Source organism: Clavelina lepadiformis, chromosome 6 (assembly GCF_947623445.1).
Source record: "Clavelina lepadiformis chromosome 6, kaClaLepa1.1, whole genome shotgun sequence".
In the NCBI taxonomy this organism is placed as follows: Eukaryota; Metazoa; Chordata; class Ascidiacea; order Aplousobranchia; family Clavelinidae; genus Clavelina; species Clavelina lepadiformis.
This window is the reverse complement of record NC_135245.1, coordinates 3,532,894-3,559,739: the sequence shown is the minus strand read 5'-3', so window position 1 is coordinate 3,559,739 and position 26,846 is coordinate 3,532,894. Positions and strand designations below refer to the sequence as shown.

The following is a 26,846-nucleotide window of genomic DNA, read 5'->3' as shown; positions in this document are numbered from 1 at the left end:
TCATGAACCCTTATCGAATTGCGTTGCTCTACCTAATAAAATCGATGAGTACACCAATAGGCTAAGACGATGTTTTTCAACTTTTTTACGCAATTTATTGAAGTAATAAAGCGTAACACCTGAGAAAAATTAAAACAAGTGACACTTAACACACTAAACAAAAAAAAAACACGTGGGGCACAACACCTGATAAAAAAGAAAACAAGCATTAACAAATAATAAATAGTACTAAGATTGCTGTGAAAAGGTTGCAAAGCAAACAAACAACAACACACGATCTATTCACATCAGAAGCTTCGTTGCCACCTCTCGTCAATTTATAGACTTTACATCATTGAATACACACTTCACTGCAGCAATTATGCTACTTGCTTTCTTATCCCAGTTCTATCCCCGAGGGACCTCTTGCTATGTTGTAGACAGGAAAAAAATTAATATCGCGCTGCGCTAATGAGGTTTGCCTTCTTCAGCAAGATTTTGTTTTGCTGCATAAACAAGTTTACCTGGTGTCTACCTGGCATATCTACCTTTGCGTAAAATGCTTCCATTCATGTTATAATTAGCTGCAATACTTCGGCAATTCCCTTTACCTCCAGAAATTTATCAATGGCGTTGTTCGTGTCCTGATCGGTCCAGTGTGTTAATTTTTTTTAGTAGAACCCTCCGGTATATTTCAGTTTAAACATTCACCACTAAATTCTGAAATTGCTAGGCTGGACTAAGTAACGTAACGATACTCCAATATATTTTCTCTTTTTGCGGTCACCAAGATAATGATATCATCTTTCACATTCCAATCGTGGGAGCTTTTATTATTCACCACGTTGAAAGTGACAAGGATAAGGCTGAGTGATTTTGAAGTTATAAGGCAATAACCGCTTTAATGCCAGCAGTAAAATTGTGGCTTTTAGCGACAAGTGCAATGTAGCTTTTCATCCACAATTCGAAAGTAGCGACCCACTTTTCATGTCTTAAATGGTTAATGGCTTTGCCATCCTATTTCCTAGTTTTGTAAGTCCACTTTATTTGGTCTTTGCAGGGGACATGAGTGGAAATAAAGTGCTTTTTGAAACATATTTAACATATAAAATAAAGATTTACATTTCAAAAGACACCAAACAAAAAAAAGGAAAAAACTTCAGTCATGCGAAGAGTCGTCTCAAGACCACTCAGGTGATCTGCGTTTTTTTAATGTGCAAACTGCAAAATGCATATAAAATTCAAACGCACGTTATTGCTTCTGACTCTGCAGAAGATTTAAAAATGTGATGTACTTGTGAAAGTTGTGATTGAAGACTAAGACCCTCCATTAGTATATGACATAAAAACTTTTTCGAATTTACCAGCGTAGAACGTGCTACAACAAAGTTCATAAAGCCAATACGAAACATGTTATTGGCCTAAAATCAGTAGCCTGACAAAATACGTTCAGATGAGGTCAGACCACATACAATGAGTTTATCTTTAGCATATGGTTAGCTGAAAGATAGGTCAACAAAAGGACATCAAAGACAATAATGAATTTTTTTGTTTTTTATAATGTCCGGTGCGCATTTTTTGGGGACAAATCTCTGTGCGCCCGATTTAGGATGTTAGACCATATAACCTTAAAGCATTGGGGCCTATAAAATTGAAAATTGTCTGTAATCGTAATCCCAATAATTTTAGAACTTGTATATATTCTGTACCGGTATGCTAACTGAGCATATTGTTGGGGTTGTGAACTGTTAATTATTATATTATATATTGTATTATTTTTATTTATTTTATGTTAGTTTTTATTTATAAAGTGCAACTTGGCCACTTCACTTCAATTTTATTAATATGATTAGTTGATTACTTTTAACAAGTGCAACGATTCTTTTTTCTTCGTGGTAAAGGGATCTGTTTGTCCCAATTTAAAAAGCTTTGAACGATTTTGTGAAGCTCTTGAGGCTCTCTTTTCTGACTGTTGATTTTGTTGTTAAGCAAATTATAAAATGAAATTTACAATTTCCTTTTCATGGTACCTTTTCCTTTCCTTTCGATTTCCTTTTCCTTTTTTGCTTTTCGCGCTTCCGGTAGGATATCTGTCAAGTTTTTGTCTGCGCCTGATGACAGAGTTTGGCACTTCGGTTTATTTTCGTTTTTTGATGCGGAAACTGATATGTACTGTAGAATTAAATGTTTTTTTTATACAATGACATTCTTCTGTGTTGTTTGGTCCTTGTAGATGTTTACATAGATACATCTATTTTCCTATTTTCATGGACTACCCAACCTGAATTTCCCCAGAGCTTTGGTTCTCAATATTTTTTTTGGCTAGAACATAAGTAAACCTCAATTATTAGCATAAATAGATGCAACCAACAACCAACCACTTCAAATTAATAAATTTGTTCTAATCAAATCATTATATTTCTCAAACATACCAAAAATGCAAAGTCTACGCAGCTCAGTCATATATAATGCTCAAAGTCGTCAATTTATAAGTTGGCCACGACACACCTCTTGGGCTACTGTTGCACTGCCATTTGCGTATTAAACAGTAATCTGTAGCCTATAGTATATGTTTATTTGTAACAAAAATTTTTTGTGTGCATTTTTTTTGTGTACAAAGGATGATCCATAGGTTAATTATTTCCCCCTTTGAACTTGTAAAATTTTCCACTGGTTAATCACTTCTTTACACAAAATAAATAATGGTATTATAAGTAACAATCAGCAGATTTAACTGTGCCATGGCAAACTGCATTTAACTGCATTTAACTGCATTTAGTTTTCAATTCAATGTTTAATAAAACACTGCATTGTTGAAACTTGACTATTATCTTGAGATAAATGGTGAAAAAGCAAACACAACTACTTTGGCAAAATTTTTTTTGAAAACTGCAGCAAATAAGTAGAACTTGAGAAAGTTTCAAACCAAGTTAAAATTGCAAGTCATGGATATAACTATAATCATACTGATAATGAAATATTAAAATGTATGACAGAATACACCAATATAAATTGCATAGAATAAAAGTCAAATTTGTAATTGTTAGAAAACTAGATACCGTAAAACCTCTATTTCACAGCCATAGCGCTCTATTTTTCAACTCTTGTTTAAAAGTGGCGTTCTATTAGAGGTGACGTTCAATTAGAGGTTGGCGCTCTATTTTTCGACTAGCTGGTCAGAATTTTGAAATAAAGTTTATTAATGAAAAGAAAAAACACCAAACACATTTACCGGTATATACAGGTAATTAGAAAATATACCAATACAGGGTGATTACTGGTAAGTAATCACAAATTCACTGGTTAAAATCAAGTGACGCGTCGCTGTCCTCGTCATTTTTATTACTTTCCTCATTAATATCAAGTTGCTGAATACCGATAAGTTCATGTGTATCATTAATGTAAGCATTGTTCCGCGCTTGCTTGAGAAGTTCCTGTCTAGTCTGAATCGGGCCGTCTGACCTGAAACAGTGGATCTTGCAATCCTCAGAGCCGTCTAGATTGTTGGTCAATCCGCATCCCTTGAACGATTTGATGATCAGATCCTTCGACAGCTGATCCCAAGCATCGACTATCCATTTTAAATAAACTTCCATTGATGGTGCTCGCATGTTTCCGGATTTGGTGTAGCTCTTCTCGCCGTGCAACATCCAATTCTTATAGAAATGTCGGACTTTAGCCTTAAATGGGGCGTTCCAGTAGACGTCGGGGGCCTGTATGAACTTGGTGCAGCCTCCTGGAATCACCGCCGTATCAATCTGCTTCTTCAATTGTTTTTTTGTGGCATCGCTGATGTGACATCGGTATGAGTCCCAGGCAAGAAGGCGCTTTCCAAACATAGAAGAGCCGAGGATCATCTGCAGATACTCAGAAGTTAGATCATCGTTGAAAAAGGTACGGCCAGCCCAGCAAAGATGGAGCTTATTCTGGAACTTGGTGACGATCTCCTTAATTGGTCGCTTGTTCTTGAGTAGGATGTACGGTCGGCATTTGAATCCGTCAGATCGAGCTGTCAGCATGACAGTAACGTGTAACTTTTCGTGACCGCTAGTCTTCACAGGTACCTGTCGGACTCCCTTATTTTCAAGTGTTAGACTGCTCGAGTAATCCAAGTAGACGGCCGTCTCGCCAGCAGCATAGATGTAATTATAGTTGGAGGTGCGACGCCTCTGCTCGACGAACAATAAGTATTCAACGATCTTCTCAGCATACTCCTCCGGTTCCTTCTGACAAGTTGTCGTTGGGCGGCGTGAGACCAAGTTGGGACGAAGCAAAAACTTTTCCAACCAGCCATTGCTTGCACTGAAATTTTCGTTGTGTGACAAAGTGAGCGCCTCACTCTGGATCATCGCGCGGCTAACACGCAACTTCTTCTGACGTTGCTGACGAACCCAGTTGATGAGCATCTCGTCGAAATCCTTGTCCTTCAAAGGACGTCCGGCACCTTGGAGTCGCTTGCTTGAAGAGGTGGAACATGACACCTTCAAATGAGCCTCGAGCTGTGCTTTCTGTTTCATCCAATCTTTGACACATGAACGAGGAACCTTCTTGATTTTTGCAGCCTTTGATTTATTGTATTTCTCAGCGTACGCAACAACTTCCAGCTTAAAGTGCATGTCGTAGTTTTTTCTTTTTGAAGGAGTTGCATCTTCAGATTCGGAACTGCTTGACATGACCGCTAATTTTTTTACCAATATGTTCTTATCGGACTCTGCGGAAGTTTTAATACCGTTAATTTTTACAGTACTTTCCGTCGTCAAAAGAAAGTGATAAACTCTTAGAAGCAATGCCAAAGATACTCCCACAATAAAATCCTGAGTCTTAAAAGCTAGCTGTCACATGTACGGTCGTGATGTTGAAAAAAAGGCTTTTAGTTTTAAAGTCTATTGTTATGCGTCACGCGGGCGAGAGTCAGTCACTCAGCGCAGTCACGTTTAAATATACCCGTAAAAGAAAAAATTCTTTCTTCTGTTTGGTAATAGCCGGTTTAGAAGGCACAAGGGAGACTGCTATTGTTTTAAGCTTTCCTTTCTTCAATTCAAATAGTTTGCTTACCGCATTACTGCTGCTTATTGTAACGTGATACTGCATTGTTACTACCGGTATGTTGGTTGGTATCTTTTAAATGGCTGCTTTAACTGCTAGATTGTGAAAACTTAAGTAGAGACCTGCTAATACAGGGGTGGGCAACATACGACGGGATTTTGAGCGGCCCGCAGACAGTTCAGCAGTTCAGTTTTGACTTCAGCAGCTAATGAAGTACATTATTCGTTAATAAATTCATTAAATACTGTTTTTGATCTCTATGCTTAAAACTTAAAGTTTACATTAAATACGATTTATTCCTTGCATAGGTGGATAAATACACGACTAATGTATCGATTCAGGAATCCGGCCCGCCAAGTACTTTATTTTCTCATATCAGGCCCGCCGACCGAAAAAGTTCCCCGCCCCTGTGCTAATACAATTCTGCCGCTAAAAGTGGTGTTCTATTAGAGGTGGCGTTCAATTAGAGGGAGGCGCTCTATTTTTCAACCCTTCTTTAAAAGTGGCGTTCTATTAGAGGTGGCGCTCAAATAGAGGTTTTACGGTATATGAAATGGTAAACAAGATTGTAATTTGTGAACTCATACAAATTTCACCCACAGGCATAGCATGGACGCATGGTGGTTGCTAACTCTTTTTAACTCGTGTGGTTTTAAATGTTACCTTATTAGACTGATTATGATTTGTTACCAATATTAAAGTTTTATTAAATATATATATATACATGTAAACTCGCATGATTGGAATTTCCTGTGGGTTCAGTTCCAAGGGAACCATATAAAAGAAAGCACGATTAACTAAAAACAAAGCGTGTCTATTACTACAGCATAAATAAACACAATAGAAGGTAACCAAACAACAATTACAAATCCTTGAAAACAATGGTTCATACTGGCACAAATTGCAAGCAGCAGAAGTATAATGTAAATCATAAAACAAGTGGTGTGTAACAGGTAATATTTGTATAAAATATATGCATGATTTTAATAATGGCAAATAAAAACTGTTAAAACTGTATTACTAGATGCAATATAAACAATTGGTGGTTAAAGTTACTACATAAGTTAAGTAGAAGTATAGTGCATAAATGCACCCTACACAAGGCTGCTCAGGATATCACCATATGCTTAACTCAGCACACACAGCTCAACTGCATCCAGAAAATGAAACAAAGATGAATGTTCGATACAAGGTATCATTAAGAGTATACATATAGCAATTCTAACTTCAGCTAGGAAAAAGTATTGGGCTAATAATCACTTAGCAAATACAGTTCTTAGCAAATAAGTATTTTGTTAGTCATTAGCTGAAACGTCTTGTGTAGGAAAGAATTTGAAGAAAACTTTCTGATAATTCATTGACTCATGAAAATGTTCTGCTTTGCTAATTAATCATTTCACTTTTTGAATATTGTATTTACTATAGTATTCTAGTATATACTTTCCATAAACTTAAGCCTAGCATAGTAGCATGACACATTTTGCTAAAAGAACAATTTTCATCTCAATTCTTTAAAAGAATAAGCAGTGAATTTTGTGCAATTAACAATTTGACAACTTGTGACTCTGACAGCTAATGACTAAACAAAATCGGCTAAATCCCTAGCACTAATTCTAACAAATTAAAGTTAATCACAAACAAACTCTGACCATTTATGCGGTTGTTCTTGTATTTTTCTTCTCAAATCACTGATACAATGTAACCACATCCAATACAAAAAGTTCCTGTTATGTTCTATGCATGTTTGGGATGAGTGGATATGAAGCGCAATAAAACTATTAGTAGACATTTAGATGATGAAAATAAATGTTTTTTTTCAGTGTGTTCTAGAAGTCATATGTTACATACGGAGCAAGACATATCTGTAATAGTATTCTTAAACATTTTGCGATAAAAATTGTTTAAAAATATTTTCAGAGCTCTTCCTACTGTTAAAAATAGGAGGAAGCCATGTTTGTACAGTTATTTCAATTTAGCTGTCAGCAGTCTAAGAAGGTTTGATTTCCTCATTTCCCACCAGTTGCAGTGATTATATCAATTTAACATTAAATAATTAATCCAGTCTGCATCACATGTAACTCAACTTACATTTTGTTCTTTAATCTTAGAAATCTTTAAATTTGTAATAAATCTTGGAAGATGTTCGTAAAGGGGAAAAATTGATGCAGTATGTATTGAGGTTTGTAATGACTATACTCACTGCTATTGATAGTTTACATTGAATCCTATTGCAGTATTCATTTACAAATTAGTTTCGTAAAAAAATATGCAAAATTTTTTAACAATTAATTATAATAACCCATAAAGCAAAATTTTGATGTCTAATATTTGTTGATATTTTTAGGACACAGACTCGAGAAGTTTATGACAACGCTTTACCATGATTCCACACAAACTTACTCTTTAATGCAAAACTGGAGCTATGCCGGGTAAGTCTGACCTAAGCATTCAAATTGCTTTACAAATAGAAGGTGGTCAGATATTAATGGGGGAATTCCCTACAACAGCATTACTTTCAGAGATAGAACATCATTTCTGAGAAAGATTTAGAAAAGTATATACAAGTTGTATTAATTTGATGCTAAATAAAGCAAAGCAAATTGTTGTAAGTTGAGTTTTTCATAATTTTTTGTGAGTATTCACCTACTCAGATTCTATTGGCTTTTGATTTCATCAGTATTGTGATAACCAATTTGCTTTGAGCAAAGTTCATTATGGAGTGATTGCTATTAGTATTACCATCAAATTCTATGAAGGATGTCAGCTTATTACCTTAGTGCAATTCCTCAGATTGTATACATGGGATAAACTATTGAGAATGCTTGGCATCACTAAAGACTGTGCTTTGTCAAAGTGTCTGATTTAGTAAAACTACAGTAATAGATGCTTTTATAAATCATCCTGTGGATATACACAATTTTTTTCGTTCAATGATATCATTTAAATCATATTAATTTTTATCAGTTTTTGGCTAATTTTTAAATTTCATATTTATAGGTTTTTGTACAAGTTTTTTGATGAAATCAGTGCTGTAGAAATAGTAAAACTAACAGAAAACATGTCTGGCACTAGAATGGATGTCCAAAATCATGACAATGACATTGTGGAGTATGTGATAGAACCTTCCAAACGTAAGGTTGCCAGCAATTCTCCCAATCATTCTGAAATAGATACACCAGATAAATTGCAATCAGAACCAACTGCATATGAAATTTGTAAACCATCTCACATTGAATGTAATGAAAAATTGTCGACCAGCAAATTACCAAAAATATAGATACATTACATCATGCAGTTCCATCAACCAATAGCACTGAAACTTCATACTTACATGCTAACATCAAAGACATTAGACCTGATTCTTTGATGTGAATATACATTTCACAACGCAACTTCACACCCAACTAAAATGGCCACAAACTTAATTGTTTTATTGTTTCTAGAAAAGCTAAAACAGATGACATTTTCGACGTGACAGTTGATGATGTCCAAAAGATGTTGGCAGACTTAAAAGACGAAAGGTTAGTTTTTTTTAAAGCAAGTTTTTGCATTTGGAGGTGTCCAACTTGAAATAACTGTTGTATGGTAGACCTGGTATTTATACACATGCCATATTTTTTCAGGTGTAAACATAAAGAAAAAGCATGATGGTCAGAGATAAAACAGAAACCTTCAGTTAGCTTCGAGGTATTCAGAAATTATTATTATCAGAATCTTGTTTCCGGACGGAGTTGTCCTACAAGTAAGACAGATGCGCTTCCCCAAATTTGTGGTGTTTTAAATGTAAAACCGGCGATAGGTTCAGTTTGGTATAAAACTAAACCAGTGAAATATTTTGTAAAAGACTATTTCTTCATGCAGTGTTTGATATATAGCTTAATCTCACTTTGAACTGTATTTAAAATGGGTCTACTTTAGGAAGAACTTGTAGAAGATCAGTCCCTCCATTGGTGAGACTGGAAGATTTATAAGATTTCATCAAGAATCAAGTTTTTGAGTCCTCATTTTGTTATGTAAGGCAAATAATTGATAAATTTGTAGTTTTAATTTGCAATCAGTCCGTCACCCCCAAAATGTATGTTGAGAAACGACACAACATGACTTTTTGCCACAAGCACAGCTACTTATCTATTGTAAGCCAATAGCTTACAAGTTCCAATGAGTGTGGTTTGATTGTTTGTAGAATAATGTTACACCCGACGTAAAAGTTTACTTTGGTTCCAATTTAAGTCCATCGATGAAAGGGGAAGATATTCTCAAAAAGACTGCATTTGATGGTGTCTTCTCTCTCGAGGAGGCAAACAGAGTGTTGAAAAGGTACATGCCTTCAAAGTGCACTTGCTCACATTTTTTATGTAGCCTACCATATACAGCATTTAATATGTACATTTTTTTGACCCGGTAGCGAAGTGTTGGATTTTTCCTAGTCCGAGGATAAATATTCTGAAAAGAAGACGTTATGACGTATGCTGAATCAGTCGTTATTGTTCTGTTGATAGATGCTACAAGATGTTATGAAGAGAGGATATTAAAGCTGAGGACATGTTTAGTATGTAAATGCAGTAGAAGATATCATCTACGTCCCCTTCATATACTGCTGCCCGAATTTTTTTCTGTGTTTTTCTGCTCGATATTGTGTTGCAATAAATAAACCCTGACCAGTATAGCCCGGATTCTTATTGGAATGGAACCAGAATAGTGTACTTAAGCTTTTTCATGTCGTTCGTCTTTTACGTTATTAATTTATTGAAATATATGAACTAGAACAAATTTCACTTGATCAAACCTGGAAAAACATCAATTTAAATTGTAGCTAATACACAGCGCTGTTGCAGGGTGCGACAAAATTAAACACATTCGAAGTATGTTTTATGTAATGTAAAATAATTACGTACTGGTAACTCATTCGTGAGAGAACATTTTCTCAATATATCATCTACTTCTATTGCTATTTTAAACATTTTATTGTTGACGAATTATTTTGGTACGTCTTAACTTTTTGGCAAAATCGCCACAAATGGACGTGCCTTGGCCGATTTCAATTTCTGTTCAGTGAACATTTCAAATTTCGGGCAATTTTATATAAAAAACAAAATAAAAAATGTGTGACAATTAGAATATTGAACAAAGACTAGCTTATATATCTCTGCACCTGATCATGACATAAATACCTCTACTTTTGAACACTTATCATGGTAGGTTATTTCCCCAAATATATTTCTTATTGCAGTCACACGCTCAATTGAGATTGCCCACAAAAGTTCCTCCAATTCTAGGACTTGTCTACAAATTGGGTTCTTTACCTTTTATTAGGATTTCTCTAGAAATTAGGTGCTTTCCCTAAATTTACGACTTGTTTACAAAGTAGGTACTTTCCCTAATTTAAGGATTTGTTTAAAAATTAGGTACTTTCCCTAAATTTACAACTTTTCTAGAAAGTAGGTACTTTCCCTAGTTTAAGGATTTGTTTAGAAAGTAGGTACTTTCCCTAAATTTACGACTTTTCTAGAAAGTAGGTACTTTCCCTAGTTTAAGGATTTGTTTAGAAAGTAGGTACTTTCCCTAAATTTACGACTTTTCTAGAAAGTAGGTACTTTCCCTAGTTTAAGGATTTGTTTAGAAAGTAGGTACTTTCCCTAAATTTACGATTTGTCTAGAAAGTAGGTACTTTCCCTAATTTAAAGATTTGTCCAGAAAATTGGTGCTTTCCCTTCGTCACGTGATTAATTGGAATTCCCCATGGGAGTTTCTCTGTTTTCATGGCTTATCAAGAAATTAGGTAATTTCACTTTTTACAGTCACTTGACAAAGCACTGAACATAATGGAGAAAACGACGCTGTTAGAAAAGTCACATTGGCGAAAATGTCCGGCTTTAATCAACCACTTCTTATGGTGACTGTAGTCCTTAGGACAAGCAGACTGATGGCAACACATATCCTATAACACGTCTGTTTTGACGTTAGAATTCCACATCTCATCTTGTTTTGGCTCGGCCGAAAATCAAACCACCACTTGAACCAGCAAGTCTTACTATTGGTGCCTTCAGTCTGGGCTATGCGATATATTCGTAGTGTCGCGTAGTGTAGCGGAAGCACAAGAGACAAAAATATAAAAAAATCAAGCCAAGTTAAGCATCAACACCAGGCCATTTGCAAAATTCTGATAACGATCAAGTAAGAGTTTCCTTAGCAAGTAACTTTCAAGTTTCCTTCAATTGAACAGTAAAATGAGTCTTTGGATTCTTGGTATTGGTTCAATCTTCATTCTTTGTATCACTGTAGTATCAAATCGTCATTTGTTCCTACATATGTAAACCACGTTTCATGTTAATCCTTTATCAATTTAAGTGTTTTTTGATATAGAATTCACAAACCTTGTCACCCATATCGAACTTGCTCTGGTACAGAAAAGTGTTCAACACTGATCCTCGATTGGTGAAAGCCTGGAGCTGCGGGTTGAATTTTGGCAAAAAATTTTGCTGTAGAAAGTCCATCACCATATTCTCTTTCACCTTTATTGCGTGTTCAGTGTTTCCCATGCTGGCCAACACTAAACAACAAGCAGCTGGTATTAAGGATTGAAACCAAGGTACACCAGGTAAATGTCGCTACAACTTACTACTGGTAATGCTTTAATAATAGTTTAGTAAAATTATGATTGTGTTTGGCTGCTAAAAGTACCAAGCTGTTGACCCAGCGATCGCACGCCTTTTACCGAGCACTACAAAGCTGATCCAATGTTCGTCATCCAATCACGGCGCCCTAAGGCCAGTGAGTAGGGTGGCATTTTCCGTCTTGGGATTTTAGTTTTTCCTAATGATAAATTAAGCAATGGCTTTTAATCACGACCTATTGTCTTTGCATCTTGTCTTTTTAGTTTTTATTGTCAATATTCATGCCCTGGCCGATGCGTCACATGAATGATCACACTTTGGCCACGCATGAGAAGCGAGAGGTTTTTATGTCAAAAACCGCTGATGTTGCTATCTACTGTTGAGATAATATAAAAATAATTAAATCATTAGCTAAAACGTTTAATCTTTAATTGCTTGGAATCAGCGCACATATATCTACATTATTCCACATAAAAAAAATCCATGAAGCTATATGAGGTCTTGGGGTTGTCTGCAGCTTTTATCTCAAGGTTTTGTTGATTATCGCAATAGGGGAATTAAGTTGTGATGACAATTGTAAAGCGACGAGTCTACCAAGTAGCAGAAAACATTTATCCACTTACGTCATCGTAAGTGTCAACGATGAGTCTTGCGCCAAAAGAAAAAAGGTGTCTAGGTAGTTTCAGTTTAGAAATCCCAGTTAAGCTCCAGCCACTAGATATCGTGTTTATCTTTTCGTCATTCAAGTAGTGTTATTAAAAATCACGCAATGAATTTCTTGCATTTAGTGCATGACCATAACGGTAACAATGAAACTGCAACCACTATTGTTATGCAACAGTAACAACTGAAATTTGAAAACTAACCAACCATTGCCTTTTACTTTACAAACCACAAAATATACATTTATGTTAAAAGTGGAAATGTGAACAGTAAACAAGACTCTTGAATATTTACGGTCAGGTCAGATCACACGTTATAAACTTTGATTCCATTCCGTTATCTCCTACCACCGTTTTCATATTAATTTTAAATTTGCGGTATAGCCATATGTACCCTACATTTCAAAAATAATGTGGTACAACTATTTTTTGAATTAGGGGAATCTCCAATTTATGTAAAGACCCTCTCTGGAATGTAGCAAGATAGGCGTCTATGATTCTAATCGACATTGAATATATAATTTCATTAAAATTACCTCTTCTAAATCGTAATGACTTTTTTTGAAAACCCAAACGAGAAAACAGCAATTATTCCTTAGTAACCAATTACATGACTCACCCAAACTTGACCAAACATCATATGATCTGCAAAAAAAACATTTGTTTGAGCAAAACTTACAACTATCTATTACAAAATTAATTAAGATATTGTCAGAAAATTTGTGGATTAAACGACATTTCAGATGCTCCATAATATATTGCACACAGCCATTTACACTTATTATTATAAAAGCTAAAACCTTTGAAGGTCAGCGGAAAACAGAACTAAACTAATAGTTTGCCACACAAATTAAATACGGATCAAAATATTAACGCGGATGTTCTTGAGATGATAAATCTTCCTAGCCAGGTGGCGTTTCTAACATGCAGTTGGACGTAGCTATCGGAAATAGTTACCAGCCATGCCAAATGATATATGCACAGAGTGCCATATTCGACACAACACTTTAAAAGTTCCATCAAGTTTTATTGCCTTGTATTGTTGCTTGAATATTGTGCTATCATTGCGTATCATGCATGTAGTTCTTAAACGTATGTTGGCAAACATTTTGAACAAAATAAATATTAAATCTATGCAAAACATTTTTATTGAGTTCTGTTTAGCATTCACGTCGTCGGTATTTATAATTTTATTTTACTATCAGTAGAACAAGTAAAAGAAAAATTATTTTGCATGCGGCTGTTTTCAGGACAACTGGATCGTGTCTGCAACACATCAAATCTGTGCATTGTTATTCCGCTTTAGCGGCTATTGAGGTATTATTTTGTCGTTACTGTTTGGAGCTGTTAAACCAATTCACGCTTTGCGTAAAATTTTTAGCACTAAAAGCTTAACACCCCGATCGTTGTTGCACAACCAAATGGAGGAAAACAGATTTTCTTTTCTAAATGTTTGATGATTCGTCAAGAAAAAGCTTCACCGAAAGGTTGAAAGAGCAAACGGAACTGCTGGGCGTGGGCACAACACCATCAGAGTTTCTTCAGAGTGTACTAGTCTTGTTCTATCAATTTATCTCATTTATAAATCAGCGCCATTTGTGCAGCTCCGCTTCATCGTTTAGCGGACATTTTCTTTAGCAAATACCATCTGTATAAGCACTGTCATTCTGATGCTTAAATAATTTGTCAGATTGGTTTTCATTTAATGTTAGCAAGAGCGTTTTAATACTTCGGAAACTCGGAAACCATTTCGTTGTTCCGTTCAAACCAGTTACAAAGGATTCAGTTGAATCATAATTCACAACAATATAATACATTATTGTGTAGGGCTTTGGCATTGTTAAGCAATAGGACAGCTTGTCGCAAGTTTTCCAGCAAGAAATTGGCACCTTTTTGCTTCGAGTCAACCTTGGAGCAAGTTTCGTGCGTTTATTTCATCAGCTGAGGAATTTGCGCGAGATTTCTCGAATTTTTACTGCGCGTGTCCGTTCCATAATTTCATTCTTTTACCTCGGGTAGTTGAGATGGTTGGTTGGTTGGTGTAGGTTAGGAAAAATGGATTTACAATAAAGCGGAGTTCAGTTTCGTGCCTTAACTAAAAAAGTTAAGTGTAATCCAGTTTGAAGTCCAATAGCTTGTCCATGGTGAATTGAAACTGCATTGCTTGCGTTATATTAAAAAGATTCATATTTGAAAAGGCTCATATTTTGTTGTCTGACTTGTTTTATAACGATAGAGATTTGGTCAGGGCCGCAAGTTGTATTTTGTTTGATGCTGAAACACAGCTCGCAACACAGCTCACAACACAGCTTTGTTGCAACTGCTCTCTGCGCGCGCTTTAGCGTCTTGGTCCCGTTGTTGCGTTTCTGCGCTTTGGCGTTTGTACAGTTTGTGTTAAAGAGTATTTTTGGAGCCTGTAAATTGGTGATTTTTTTGGATTTTTTATTGATTTTTTTTGTTGGAGTATATTGATTTATTTTTTCCTGGCCATGCAGTGACCTTCAGTTTAAATATGTTCAGTTTCTCTGGATTCTGTTCAAAAGTTGAGCTCGAGATATCTGGCATCTGGTGTTTCAGGAGAATTTGTACCCCCAAAGCTGATCTGAAATCTGCAAATCTGAACATTTCTTGCTGTGAACTGAACATGTCAAGATTTGTACCAGAATTACAGTATACGTAGGCAGCATAGAAACTTAGAAATCTGCTTTGGCTTTGTTCAGTTCAGTAAAATTGTGTTGGGGGTGTATTTTAAGCTTTATATAACATTACGGTCACGTAGCCAGAAGTTTCCCATTTTGAGATGACGCAAGTGGTGACGTGTAAACATGACGTCTATTCCACGACGGCATTAATATTTGCAAGGTATGTTGTAAATATTTTTAGGAATTTTTCTATTTCATAAAAGTTCCAGGGCCTTAATAATTGCCAACAATACAATTATGATGTCATTGGATCCCAAGTTTGATAATGATTGTGTCCTCCCCATCGCCGCTTTGTGGGTCGTCACCATCCTACAATAATTTATAGTTCAGGTGAGTTCGTTTTATTGCTGAAAATAAAACTTAAATTTTTTCATACTCGTTTCCAACATATTTCTTCCATCATCTGAAGGTTCTACTTTGAAGTTCCAAGTCTTGTAGTCACTTTCATCTACTTTCGTTCAACCAGTAACTAATGGTGGTTACGCCCATAGTAAGTGGAAATGTAATGTCTTTCTGTCCGTATCTAATTCTCACCATGTTAAACATCGCTTTTCCCGAGAATCGGTGTTGATATTTGTTTATTTTCATTCCTGATTTTAATTTCTTGCAGGTCATTTCCCTGATAGTTTCTCGTATAAACCAAACATTTTCGCATTTCCCAAACATTGTGACATCTTACAAGCTTCAAGACCCTACAAAAATTCAGTGGTGGGTGGTTAGGCCTATACCAAAACAGTAATGAAATTATTAGACACATAGCTATGATTAAAAGCTACTTCAAAGTTTTAACAAGTGTATTCGATCGTCAGCTAATAATAACAATATTGTTTCAGACTCTTTACCAACATTCAATTCCACTTCAATAACTTCGATAGCGTTTGTTCAATATCAAGAAACTGGCGGTGCGGCCTCAACCCAGCTATAACTCGCTATCGGTAGGTCTCGTTTGAGCAACTAGTTTCCTGAATTAAACTAATGAATTACTGGTGTCAAGCTATTAATCATGGGTGATGGCTTTGCTGTGTAAGCATGGGTTGACCCTTCTGTTACTTTTAAGGTTTCATGGAAGTCCAACCACCAACCAACCAAAGCAATATTTAGTGGCAGAGCGTTATAACGTTAGGAGCGCGCTGGTAACCAACGAGGGACGATGAGAAGAAGTAGCGATGAGACAAACACGGAAGAGAGGGGAAGCTTCCGACGACAAGTTGCCGGCGCGCCAGTGCATCGTAGGTTACGGTTCAGGCGGCATTACCATCGCACATTGCGCCCCTCGTGTAGAAATGTTAAACCATGTAGTGCAGCAAAAAGGGACATTTTATACCAATGGGACTAATATAACTTCTATAAGAATTCATTAAATTCACCTCTATGAAAGACAGAGACATTTCGTATTTTTGTATTTTTGTGTGTTTTTCTACTTCCTTCCTTCCTTTTTTTCTATTATTTTTGTCGTCGGTAGAGGGCGTCAATGCAAATGCGATGGTAATTTTCTTTCAGGTAGGGTATATCCCAAATGTACCTGAAGTAGCAAAGTTTGGAATATCCGAGGTGAATTTTCAAATATCTTGCATATGTTGCATAGTTTACAATGATATTATTTTTCTTACAATAATTTTGCTAATAATTGTGAGCGTTAACATAATAGCAATAAACTTAATAATATTGAGCAGAATAATACTATTGCTGATTTTGATACCTGTTACATTTACATTTTACCATTAATGTAAATATAATTTTAAACATTTTTTCAATATAACTGTTTTGCGGCTTAACCAAAGGACAGTTATCTAAAACCAGTAACAACTATACTGGGATTACCTTGTATACAATAAGATAGTGCAGGTGCTGGAGTCGATGGCATAATGACTTTCTCTATCTCTTAAAATTGATGGGATTGTTGTTGTGTGTTGTTTTATTGCTTGTCTTATTTCTCATAGTTGGAATCTGTGAGTTCTTCTGTCTTATATTGTTGTGTTTTGACTGTGTTTTATCGTCGGGAGGGTGCAGGACCCGATGCAGCACTGGGTTCGCCAAGCCCAAAGCGATCCAGTGTCCCCGGCCCAAATTAAGAACATTTTGCCCTCGCGCCCCTACGCTAGCCTGCACTCTCACAACCCTATCGTAGGGAGACAAAGTGCCGTGTAGAATAGGGTAGGGACTTCCGACATTTTGCGCCTCCCCTAGATGACGGCACTGAATGAAACAAGTAGGTCCGACGGGGCATTAGGCCACACACCAAACAATTCGACGCTTATGGGGTTTGTTGTGGGTCCTCAGATAAAATAGTGCTCCTAGGGTGTAGCTCGCTTAGGTTATCCAGCACTATTTTATTTCAACCTTGCGAACAAACAATTAGGAATTTAGTTTTCGGAACCACACAATTCTCTTTAGTTATTCCCATTATGTCCATCGACTCCAGTGCAGTTATATTTCTATTTTTTATACTTACTGTATCTTATTTTAGGCATAAGACTCTATACTTTACTTTATTCTGGCACTCCAACCTAATGCAGCGGTTGGATCGGTGCCTTAGCGCGCAACACAACCTAAAACAAACACAACCTTAAAAAGATAATTCACATACTGTATGGCCGGTTTGAGTTACCGGTGTTGGTTTCAACTATTTTTATTTCAGGTTATCAGGTAAAGTATTAGACTTAGAGTAAAACAATCCTAGGTTGACCGCACTTCGGTCTTGTTGACTGCATTTTCAGTCAAATAAAATTAAAACAACAACAACAATAGGCCAACACATTTAACGCGACCTTCTCTTAATGCCTTGTATAAAATTCTCACAACACACCACACCGCGCGATACCGACTAGGTCCCTCCAACATTTCATAGATGAGGTAGGGTCATGAGTTATTGTTTTGTTTTTGCCTTTTCCTCCATAGAAAAAGATTTAAAAGATTTCTTCTTGGGTCCCCAAATGCTTGTCTGCCCGACCTCGTTGTTTCATTTTGCGCGATTGCGACGGTTATTTACAGGTTATAGGTAATTATATGAAATGAAACAACGATCTACGGTTGGGCGGATTCCCCCTGGCTTTAAGAGAAAGAGGTCGCATCGTAACGTACCAAATCTTCTACTAAAACAGTATAAAATATATAATATATACAAAAGTAGAATTCGGCATTTGGCTTGTAACAACGGTCTTTATCCTGCTTCTCTACACCCATCGGTAGCGAAGTGGGGGATTCTTTCCGTTCCCAAAGAACCGTTCCGACGACTGCCACCTTGACGTGGTGGAACGGCTTCAAAAACTAAGAGCAGTCGACTTCTTGGTAACATCACCAAACGCAGTCAATTTTAAGCTTTTACCAGCATTAATCGTTTAGATTTTTTGCAAATTTTTAACGTTGGCGTTATAGCAGGCCTACATCAGCTTTAATTCTATGGCTTCGTACTTTTAATCAAGATTTTGTTCTATATTTTTTTCAGCCAAACGAAGTCGTCTTTTGATCCTGAACCTAAGACGTACGCTCAAGCTTCTCTGATGGAACGACGAAACATGACTTTCTATAACAGTGTTCAATATTATCTATGCAATGTTTATACCGTTGCTGTGTTTTTAGTTCTCACATCATGTCCCTGCATTGCACGTCGCACTGCATATTACGTCACAAATTCTTGCATGTTCCATTCTAAATGGTCTTTTCTGACTGATGGTCCGCGGCTCTTAGTGGTTACAGGTTCTGGCTATCTTGTGGACTACCCTCGTTACCAGCAGTTAAAAGATCAAAGATCAATTCTTACAATAAAATACAAAAAACAGATGTTCCATACAAAATTCTAGAAATAATGAACCATACAGCTGCATGATACATAATAAAATTGAAATCGTCAACAAATCGCAATCGCATTCGTCACACGGCTGATTGCTGGTGATTGGAAAAAGGTCATTTCCAAATATTTCTGCACAAAAAAAAATAAACATTATAAATAAATGGTTGGAATTAATTGGTACGGTTTAAGTGTTTCAGAACTTGTGGCCGCAAAACAATATCATTGGTTTAATATAATAAAATATAATGTAGCAAAATTCTAATAGAATTGTGTAACAATATCAAATAACAAATCGATTTGTTGCGGTGGCAACAAAGTTCGTAGCAAATCGTTCGATTTTCGACCATGATTATTTGCTGGTATGCTGATGTTTTGATTTGTTATTGATTTGATGATTTGATGTATGCTTGTGATTTGGCATTTTTGCTGAAACAAACATCTTGTCAACTTAACTTGCCCGCTATCCTCCGCAAAATAATACCATTATTCGTGCACGTTTTAAACCTAGTAAATAAATAATAAATTTGTAGTAACCACCCATGATTGGCTGATAACGAGCTTTTATCAGTGACACTGCGCGTCACTCTGAGTAATGGTGGGATTGAAAAACATATCTATCGAAAATATATAAACAATATTTAGCAATTTGGGAGTATAACAGCTTAGTGGTGGAAGCTTTATTAATAAAACATTGGAACCCGCGTCTTTATAAATGGCACGGCTTATTAATAATTAGTTACAATGAAGTTTTTCATACTGTTTTCTGTTGTCATCATATTTATTTTGCATCTATTGCGCTTATTTCTGTTTCATTGTATTAAGTTTGACATTTACTGTGTACATTTTGTATGTTTTGTGTGTGGGTTATATTAATTGATAATGTTATGGTTTAACTTGTGTATTTCGCTCTAAAATCAGTAAAGTTTCCAACGTGACTGCTTAAAAGTGAGAAATTTATTGTGAAGAATAAAACCTTGACACATGTGTTTCAAGAATCGGTTTCTTAGAATGAGTCAACTGTCACAAGATATATAAACAAAAAACAACCGTGTCAAAGCAAATTCCAACAACCCTAAAATGTAGTGCAAGCACAATCTTTCTGAATGGGATTTCGAATAATAGGTTTCGCGTTCGATTCCCTTCCACGCTGGGTATGTTTTTGTCCATTTACATCTGTAGAATGTACTGAAATTAACGGCATTGACAGAAGCCGGTTGGTAGCTCAGGCCTTAAACACCTCCTTATCGTTCAATAGGTAACGAGGTCGATTCCTGGACAGTCATGTTTCCTTTTAATAGTTAAAATAATTCCTTTGAAAGTTTTAATATCATTAACGTGTAGGCTACCCATCAAGGGGTCGCATTAAAAATGTAATAGACACAATGTGATGTACCAAAACCAATGCCCCCCCCCCTGATCCAATGATATAGATTATAGATTACAGACGGTCAGCTCATGGGTGAATAAAACGCAATGCAGGGAGGAGAAATCTGGTCAACTGCTCCAAGTCACCTACGTTTTTGGAACTGATGCTCCTGCTAGGACGGGTTCAATTGGGTTATGGGGCGGTGCAATAGGGAGAATTTTTTGGATCGTATATTCCGAAACACACATGTTTGCAATAAGGCAAAACAAAAAGAATAAATCTATAGCAGGGTCGTACAAATTCTGCCTTCTTGCATCAAGACATAACATGTTATGTTATTGCATGTATACTTTTCGTTGTGGTCGACTGTGCTGGTACCACCTTTTAAAAATGACCACTCTATGGCGTAACGGTAGCGCGACTGACTACAAATCAGAAAGTGGCGTGTTCAAATCTAAAGCGGCCACTTGATATTTTATCTCAGTTTTTTGGTACTGACGAACGGTTCCTGGACGACTCAACCTACAAGTCGTTGTTTACATCAGTGCAAATGTTCTGGAATCGATTTTTTAAACTCTTGAACTTAATTTATTTTCAATTTTGTCACCTGGTGAATATATCAGTGTTGATTAAGGACCCTCGTTAGACGATTTGTAGCTCGCGATAGGAATCGCAGGATTTGATGCGAAGGATTCTGGGTTCAGATCCCCCTGCAGTGGAATGGTTGTATCCTTTTTCTTCGAACTGATGAATGTACATTGGTCACATTTGTTACATCACATCGTTTACATGAGTCAATTCGTAGCTCATGTGACTCGACACTGCACTCGGTGCTGGAGGTTCCAGGTTCGATTCCCGGCCTTAAGCTCTTAAGACACTCGTGCGTGAATAAAACATAAGCAGTCTGGTCCACGGTCACAAGTGTAACGTAATTCCGACTGATAATAACCTTCGAAACTGGAACTGAGTCACCAAAGTAAAAATATGTATTTAACATGATCGTATAAACTTAGCTTTCTGACATCACGCCATAATGTGTGTAATGATTACATGTATACCCTTACATCAGGGGTCGGCAACCTACGGCCCGCGGGCCGGATCCGGCCCGCCATGCGAAATCGTCCGGCCCGAGACATATTAATTAGTTATCACAAGAATACGGCCCGCCGTGTCTTATTGAGTTTCAAACTGTAGTGTTAGCATTTAGCAATTATAGTATTAATGAAAATTCCGGCCCGCCAAAGAGTTGTACGCTCGACATTTGGCCCGTGACTAGCAAAAGGTTGCCGACCCCTGATTTAAGGGTAAGATATTCGCGTTTCAGAAAAGCTGTCCCGGCAGTTACGGCCCGCCAGTATATTTTATTTTATCAAATTGGCCCGCGGCTCAAAAAGGTTGCCGACCCCTGCCTTACATCATTTATCTTGGTACAATGTTTTGTCAACATTATGACTCCGTGGTTAAGCAGTAGCGCGTCCGACTCCAGATGAGAAGATTTCGTGTTCAAATCACGTCGGAGTCACTTATCATTTTCTATGATATTGATGAACGGTTTCAGGTGAATTCGATTTCCTGTACAGTCGAGGAAGATACTAGAAGATCTAGAACAATTAAACTCAGGATGACCCAACCAACATGTGTGGATTGAAACCTTGGACTCAATTATCCCTGGTTTCATCTTACGTTGGTTGAGTTCCAGAGTTGAATCGACCGTGAGTTGAAATGAATGTTATTCTGACGAACAAAGGGTTAAACGTAGAGCAGGAGCAAGGCATACTTCACAGAACTGATCGCGCCTTCCGTCATTGACATCGGTGCAAAGGTTCTGGCTTTGATTCGTCAAAAACTTCAATTAATTTTTTTTAACTGATGTGATGATGGTATGTGTGCTAACAAATGTAGATTAGGCCAGACGCTTTGTAGCTTGCGACGTTTATCACAGAAATCGGAGCAAAAGTTACCGAGTTCAGGTCTCTGTGGAGCCATATGACCTGTGTCTTTCCCTTTTCAAAATTTAACAACTGATTCATCATCGTTAGTTATATTTGTTACACAACTTCATATACGTGTGCAACTTGATAGCTCGTGTGCTTGGACACTGCACTCGGTGCTAGAGGTTCCAGGTTCGATCCCCAGCTATGGTAGAAAAGAATGCAATACAGGAAGGTGAAAAACCAAGTAACAGGATGTAGAACCGAAGGTCCTGCAAGAATGGGGAGGGACGAGGGTTCGATTCAGTGTTCTTTTTTATTTTTTTGAGTGTTTTCGAATAATATATATTTGAAATTCTAAGCAAAATAAATTCCTGTGTATAGCTCTTTTGGATAAAATTTGCCTGCTAGCATGCAGGTAGCGGGTTCGATACCCAGCATGTGCAGTAAATTTATTTATGGCGCCAAATGTTTAGGCGTCCACTAGATAGCCACCATACGAAACATATCCCGTCCAGCCGCCCTTAATCTAAAAGGTGCCTACTCGCTAGCTGATTGGCTTGGGTTAACAGGGCCTTTCGTAAACTAGACAACGATCCTGCGGATCCACCGATCACCGTTTCTACTGATGACGCTACGACCTTAATTGCATACGTCGGCAAAAATTAGCACGCCTGTAGGCTACATGTTTCTGAACCTATCTTGGCTGCCAGCACTGCCTTTTCCCCTCTACCTACACCTGTCCGTGTACGGGCCAGATAAGAAAGGACAAGTTGTTGACTGCCTAAAGTCTCAAACTAACTGGACCAGAGAAAACCTAAAAGCGCTACATCGATCGCAACACCACAGTGCAATGTACATTAACATCTCTTAACAGTGTAGTAGGTGGAGGAGCATCGAGAAACAGACCAATGTTTGAGTACGACAAGAAGAAATCCGCAAAAGGTGTGACGTTGTTTTGCAAAATAATTTTTAAATAACTACTGTGATGAAACGGAACAGTGGCAATTAATAATAATTAATGAGCAAATAAAAACATGCCGGAAGCAAAACACAAAGTTTTCTACCGATGCACGAGCTTAAACAATTGACAACTCTCGAGGAGCTGAAAAGTGCCGTGGCAACAACAGCTTCTAGAAAAGCTTGTACCAACCGTAGAGATATCTCTTTGGTGAGCGTTGTTGGCGAAGTTATTGCCTGAGTACAATTTGAACGTTAGCAGACAGTTTTTATCCCGAATCACAAGGCGACTTTATAGAAACAGGTCATCAATTGACTTTATTTTCTCTATCCGACTATGCCAGAAAAGAATCGAGAACAAGGACAGCCCATCGTGCTCATTAGACCCTTAACTGACGGCACGAAAGTTTGTGTACAACTAAAGGATACATTTTAGAGAACTTTGCCTAAGTGTACAAGCGGCCTTACACTCATGAATGATTTTGCAAACAAATGCGGGAGGTTCTCAATGGTCATCAGCACCAACACTGATGCGCAGCATCTGCCACAAAACCGTAATGAAAGCAAACAACCTAGTAAATAAGAAACATATACGTGACAGAAGAGAAAGCTGAAGGCTTTAAGGTCGAACACCAAAAAATGCCATAAAATCTTTATTTGTTTTATTATACAGTGAATTTACTAAAAGACTGTTTACTCGAAAAATCCTCCATTGGGCTCAGTGAAATTTTGCATGTCAATTTAGTATTCTTTGAACTGCCATTCCATAAAATGCCATAAAAAAAACAAAATAACAAAGGCCCAAAATAAACACTAGAATTTTTGGTTTTTGGTTTGGTTTAGAAATTCTGTACGCGAGCTGAGATATTGAAGCACGCCAACTGCTAGGGTAATTCCCAGGCTAGAAAACACCAACCATGCTGCCTTCTGATTGGTCTAAACATTTTTTAAAGCCCTACGTAGGACGTCCAACAAATTCATAGAGATCTTAGATTTAGGTGTTTGACACCTTTAATAGGCGCTGTCTGCGACACAGTAGGAGTCGACACACAGGAGTCACGTGGCGCACCAAGATCAGGAACAGCAGTGTGACCGAGCGCACTGGCTGCAGCTCTCTACCCTATCACATGAAAGCACGCTAGCTCGAAAAGCTAAGGCAAGGTCGCCGACGTCCCTATGTCGGAATTTCAAACGACATCTTTCACAGTGAAGTCATCTCTAGATCCAGGCCCATTGGTCGACCTCTCCTGCGTTTCAACCACAAGGTGAAGCAGGATACGAAGCAGCTCCACCAAAACAACATGTACGACATCCAGGTAAGCAAACGACAAGCTTGAAAAAAATTTGAACAACGTTTTGTAGCGTGGCTAAACCTCATAAACATGGAAAATTTCTTGAAAACTTCAAAACACTATTAGTATTGAGTGATTCGGTGTCCACTAGAGGCCAACCATATAATTCACACGGCTTAAACGTGTCTTTAATTGTTAAATGGACCGCAAAAAAGTAACTGACTATTTCACTCTCAGCCGAACTCGAAATAGGTCACGCAGTCAGTCTTCGAAGCTGCTTTGATTTTACTGGGTATTTGATTTAGTCTAAAAAACATATATTGTTAGGTTTAGTTATCAACAGCATATGATAAAACATTGAAGTTTAGTTAACATGAGGTATGGAAAGGTAATTATGAAAGTACGATGTTTTCGTTGAAATAGCGACAGCTCAACAATTAACACCAAAAGTAGTTGAAATTTCATGAATACATTATGATTGGAGAACTTCACTAATCACATGAACAAAGCTGATCCACTACATAAAAAAAAGTTTAATTATGTGAACTGTAATAAACAATTCTACTGTTTGCTACAGCCCCTTAATTATGAGAATTAGCTGCATAAGAATGAAAACTTTATTCCGCTGGAAGACAGAACCTTTCTAGAAAGTGTACGTCATTGCATGGCGGCTTGTAGATCCGCGAGAATCACCGCTTGAACCTACAAATATAATGGCTTGATTGAAGATATCGTTTACGCTATTTTGCATCTAAAGTTTCCAAGTTAAAAACGTATTATATTTTACAACAAAACTTAAGCCTATAATAGTAAATTACAAAATTTGATCAAAAATGTTGTCATATTGTTTACAAAAATATAAAAAGCCAAAACCAGTTTGAAAGCTAACTTGTACTTATATAACCTAGCAAGCTATAAACCAGTTTAAATAACAGATATAAACGTCAACCGAAAATATATTCAATAAACCAAAACTTAAAACTGACAGTCTCATAATCTTCAGCCATTTAGTCATAGCACAATAAAGAACATGCTCTCGCACAATTAACGAAAAGGAAAAAGTGGTAACACTCGAACTTTTATAAAACATGCAAGATGCCAACAATACAATTGTGCTACATCATATTAAGTTAAGACAAGCTAACAAGTTTGGACAAAATATACCACTATCATAAGCACGTTTATCGCTATCAACAAAACACTGAATGTTCAACTCACCAAACGTACCAGAACAAGCTTTCACTCAACTCTGGAAATGTTGAACTGACCAAGCCAACGCACAAGTTCTTACAGCTGCGACCTTCTCAGCCACCGTCAAAATAAAATGACCACGCGTTTCTTTATTTGTGACGTCACCTGGCATTCGGCGCGGCGCGCGTTGATTAAAGTCTGGCTTCCTTCCAAAATTATCCGCGTAAAAAGCTGAGAAGTAATTTTGAGCTTAAACCCGCAATCTATGATGTCTGTGGAAATAAAATGAAAATCAACCAAATTGACGCAATAAACTTCAAAATACAAACATGGGCGTAATTATTTTGTTATTTTATGTATGTTATTACTTATTACGTAATTATTCTTTTTTCTTTTCTTTTATATTGTTTGTCGTCGGTAGAGGGCGTCAAAGCAAATGCGATGGTAATTTTGTTTCAGGTACCCCGGGTATACATCAGTGGTACCTGAGGTGACATTTGGAAGATCCGAGGCAAACTATCGAATAGTTTGAACAGGCTTAGCCCCTCTAACATTTGCTAGATGAGGTAGGGTCATGAGTTGTTGTTTTGTTTTTGCCTTTTCCTCCATAGAAAAGATGTAAGAAATTTCTTCTTGGGTCCCCAAATGCTTGTCCGCCCAACCTCGTTGTTTCATTTTTGCGCGATTGCGGCGGTTAGTGACAGGTTACAGGTAATTGCATGAAATGAAACGATGGTCAACGGTTGGGCGGACTCCCCCCGGCTTTAAGAGAAGGCGGTCTCAGGGAAGGTTTAGCTGTAACCTACCAAATCTTTAAGGCAACTTTACTTTTGTTTCAAGCCATACACTCTTCACTTTCAGTGCGTAAACACACACACGACAGTCGCGCATGTATTGTAACATGCTTTCAGCAACTAGCCGTACAGTTCTCACGCATTGTTTGATCATAAAATACAAATACGGTAGCGGCTACCGCAGGCCTTTGTGATGAAGATTGCGTAGCTACGTAACTGAGTTTGAAATGCAAAAATTGTGTTTAATATGAATATGCGTTTATTTGCACAACGGGTAAATTTTCCTACTTTGTAATGAGAGTGTGCGGCCCGCCGGCTGCAACATTTTTTCTAATGCGGCCCTCAGTACAAAAAGTTTGCCCACCCCTGTTCTATCTGATCTTTCATTTGTACCGTTATTACGCTCGGTAACGGTGACATTACATTACATTCAGGCCCCGGAAGACTCAATTTGAAACTCAGAATATTCCAGGTAAATTTCCCCAATACCTTTGCAACTAAAGGCTACGACAACCACAT

The 26,846-nt window shown here is 37.2% G+C and overlaps 3 long non-coding RNA genes across 3 annotated transcripts; 1 reads left to right on the top strand and 2 right to left on the bottom strand.

Moving 5' to 3' along the window:
- Positions 1–2,742: 2,742 nt before the first annotated feature.
- Positions 2,743–9,689, top strand: LOC143462660 (uncharacterized). Its single transcript, XR_013118194.1, has 9 exons — positions 2,743–3,093; positions 5,478–6,217; positions 7,134–7,204; positions 7,370–7,454; positions 8,469–8,546; positions 8,649–8,712; positions 8,944–9,038; positions 9,209–9,342; positions 9,525–9,689. It is a non-coding gene; the product is annotated as an uncharacterized LOC143462660 (long non-coding RNA).
- Positions 9,690–11,235: 1,546 nt separating this feature from the next.
- LOC143462556 (uncharacterized) lies at positions 11,236–13,135 on the bottom strand. The gene is made up of 3 exons (XR_013118180.1): positions 12,838–13,135; positions 11,400–11,575; positions 11,236–11,301 (listed from the first exon to the last, which is right to left on the bottom strand). It is a non-coding gene; the product is annotated as an uncharacterized LOC143462556 (long non-coding RNA).
- A 10,572-nt stretch (positions 13,136–23,707) lies between these two features.
- On the bottom strand, positions 23,708–25,700 carry LOC143462603 (uncharacterized). Its single transcript, XR_013118184.1, has 3 exons — positions 25,561–25,700; positions 24,566–25,044; positions 23,708–24,382 (listed from the first exon to the last, which is right to left on the bottom strand). It is a non-coding gene; the product is annotated as an uncharacterized LOC143462603 (long non-coding RNA).
- Between the last annotated feature and the right edge of the window lie 1,146 nt (positions 25,701–26,846).